This window comes from Zingiber officinale, chromosome 3A (assembly GCF_018446385.1).
Source record: "Zingiber officinale cultivar Zhangliang chromosome 3A, Zo_v1.1, whole genome shotgun sequence".
Lineage (NCBI taxonomy): Eukaryota > Viridiplantae > Streptophyta > Magnoliopsida > Zingiberales > Zingiberaceae > Zingiber > Zingiber officinale.
Window position 1 is genome coordinate 70,611,204 of NC_055990.1, and position 3,498 is coordinate 70,614,701.

Sequence of the window (3,498 nt, forward strand, 5' to 3'; positions counted from 1 at the left end):
TTATTTCGGTATGAGAAATTGGGGTGATTCCTCTATCCAGGGTTATATGTATTGGAGTACGGATTATTTTGCCTCTGATTGTAGCTGGTTATTGCATCACACTGCTCAAGTTGGTTCATCTGTGCCTGTATCGACCCAAAGGGGCAGGTGTCTTGAGCGTGATCCGTACTTCCACAGGTGTCGCAGATGCATGTTATTGCATTAGCTGTGTTGCCTCCCATGGCATCAAATTTCTTGGTCAGAGAGTCCAGCTTTGCAGACATGAGTGTAACTTCATCTACATCGAATTTTCCTAACACTTTAATTGGATTCCCCGTAAGAGGGCCACTGGATCTTTCAGATGCCCATTGATGGTAGTTCTGCGCCACATTCTCTATGATCTCTTCAGCTTCATCGAGGCTTTTGTTCATCAGTGCTCCTGCTGCTGTAGAATCAAGCAAGAGCCTTGCTAGAGACTGATGGCAGATGTGCAACCTTCTTAGCGATTTTTTGGACTTGAACATATGAAGACTGGACGTGATACATGTGAGCAGTGTAGTGGATAGTAGTGTGAGTATGAGATGGCAAATGAAGCATGTGAGGTGAGGCCACTTATGTATGAGTGAGGGATACTATCTTGAGAGTTGTACAGAGAGGGGATCAAAGAGACTGAGGGCAATGTGATAGTATGTTTTTCTTTGAGTGGGGCATGGGGTGAGGGTGAGGATGGTGAATAGATCCACCTTAATGATCTATCTAGTCCGCAACAAATGGCTCGTGGTAAGGACAACATCAAATCCGTTGATGGCTGGGGCTTTGCCAAAAAGCCCAAGAGGGTTCATAGATTGACCAGAAAGATCTATCTAGTCTGCAGTAAATGACTCGCGGTAAAGACACGCCAAATCCGTTGACAGCTGACCACTTGCTAAAAGTGAGGCGATGATACCTTGTAGGATGATATCCTTTGTACGGGGCCTCCTCGAGCATTACAGGCGATGGACTGTGCACTATAGCTGACGGATGCACTTATGGCCGATTGTTGCGGATGGGGGATGCGGCCAGGGCTAGCTACACTCTTGAGGCAGACACTGGATATCCACTTATGGCAGCACTTGCGATGCAGGACAGGCCCAGTGCTGGGTCACCTTTTGCAGAGTGCTGAGACTGTTGAGATGAGATACATGGAGGTTGAGCGCTATGATCTTGGAGCCTTCTTGATACCCACCGAGACTAGCGTGGTGGAGTGCAGGATGTTTATTGTATTTGGATGGATGGTATTGTGAGCACATGTGTGACTTGATGTATTTTGAGAGGATGGTACAGTGAGAGTACATCGCATGTACATGGGCCGTTTAGAGGCCATACCTCATATAGCCACCCGAATCTGACACTTCGTTAGATCTGACTGGATATCCTAGGACATGTAGATTGTACGCTTTCCTTTGATGATATATAATTTACCCTTCATAAAAAAAAGAGATACCTTCGTGTGATAATTTATCCCATTGTAAAAGGCGTGCAAAACCAACCATTTTTCAAGGCCATGATGGGGGCACTGTCTTAGCATACTCTTGAATCTGTCCCAAGCTTCAAATAATAATTCAGAGTCTATCTATTTGAAGCTGGCAATCAGGTTCCTTATGTGAGCAATTTTGCCAGGTGGGTAGAACTTATCCAGAAACTTCTACTCACACTGCTCCTAGGATGATATGTTGTTCGCTAGAAGAGAGTTTAGCTACTGCTTGGCTCTATCTTTTAAGGAAAACCCGAAGAGAAGTAGTCTGACTAATTCTGGAGGGACTCCGTTCACCTTCATAGTGCCACAGATCTCGTAGAACAGCTCTAGGTGGTGGTTCGGGTCCTCATGTGGTCCTCCTCCGAATTGATTTTGCTGGACCATGTGGATTACTACGGGCTTGATTTCAAAGTTGTTGGCTTTAATGGGCGGTCGGGTGATGCTGGACTGAACCCCTTGTACATATGGTGCCGCATAATCTTTCAGCAGTTTGTCGGCCATTTCTGAGGATTCTTGTGCTGCTTGGAATGCCTTCTGTAGATTTCTTCTCCTTAAAAAGGTCCTGTCAATCTCTAGATCAAAGGGTAGTAGCTTTCCTGGAAGGTTAGCTCTACGCATGCAATAATAAGATATGAAATATGATAGCGGAATAGAAAATACTAAAAGAGAAGAAATGAATGCGGAAAACTAAGAAAGGAAAAGAAAGCCTAGTCTAATCCAATATAATTTTGCTAATGTTATAGACGTAGTCCCCGGCAATGGCGCCAAAAACTTGTTACGAACCGCAAGTGCACGAATTCGTCGTTAGTAATAAAAATATCTATCCCACAGGGACTGATTATAAGCACTAGCAATTGTTCACTAAGGGTTAGCTAGACTACCAATGGTTGTGAATAATCTAGGGAAGAAAGGTCGGGAAGAAGAATCGAGAGCTGGTGAGTCGAAGTGTTCACTTGGTTATGAGGAGTTCTAGGAGGTCGGTTGCATTGTGGTGGTGTTGATGTGTCACATTTTATCCTACGCTCGCTGTCCTTTATCATGTAATTGTTGGAAGCTAAAGCGACTATTCTTAAATACCAGAATAAAGAAGGACCCTAAGAAGTCCTGTTATGGTTTACCCCTGTTACTAGGGCATCTCGGCAAATCTTGAGGACACAACTCTAATTGATAAGTTAAGAATAGTAGTTAAGAGCTAAGTTTGGTCTCTCGCTTCCTTAAGGAGAATTTACCTCTCCTTTCAAGGAAGTATCCTAGATGTCCGTGAACGGATTACCCCTGTCACTAGGGCCCCTTGGGTGTACGATCTAGGGATAATCCCTCTACGAGATTAACTAGTTCTACACAATCAAGCAACATGCAATTGAGACAAAGCATAAAAGATCATCCAATGAGTATAAGCATAATACGAGTTTTACATCAAACCAAACCACAACTACTCCCTAATCCTAGAACAAAGGATCTACTCCATAAGTGTTAGAGAAATACCCAAAGACATAATGTAGATAAACATACAATTTTCAAACACGAAGAAAGAAAGAAGGAATATGCTTATCCAATGATGACGAGTGGCCTTCGGATCCAATCCTCTGCTTCTAGAGTCGATATGATGGTGGAAGATCGCTGGATAGAGGTCCAAGACGATGTGGGATGGCTTCAAGATATTTCTCCAACTGACGACTCGCTCCCCCGCACTCCCCTCTTAAAAATGGGTTAAAACCCTTATATAGACTAGAGTTCAGCTGCGGTGACACGGTCGTGCCAAGATGGCACGACCGTGTTGATTCTCCTCTCTGGTGACACTGCACGACCTTGCTAAATGGCATGGTCGTGTGGTGTCTGGCCTCGGTCCCTGGGGCACGACCGTGCAAGGATGCACGCCCGTGTACTTCTTGGTCTCGGTATGGGGTGGTACGACAGTGCAAAGATGCACGACTGTGTGCTGATCTGCCTCAGTCTTGGCCGCACGGCTGTGCAAGGATTGCACGGTCGTGCACTGCTCCCCT

At 45.0% G+C, this 3,498-nt stretch overlaps 1 non-coding gene across 1 annotated transcript; it reads left to right on the top strand.

Annotated features, from left to right (window-relative positions):
- The first annotated feature begins 1,517 nt into the window (after positions 1-1,517).
- Positions 1,518-1,623, top strand: LOC122054489. Its single transcript, XR_006132792.1, has one exon. It is a non-coding gene; the product is annotated as a small nucleolar RNA R71 (small nucleolar RNA).
- The last annotated feature ends 1,875 nt before the right edge of the window (positions 1,624-3,498 follow it).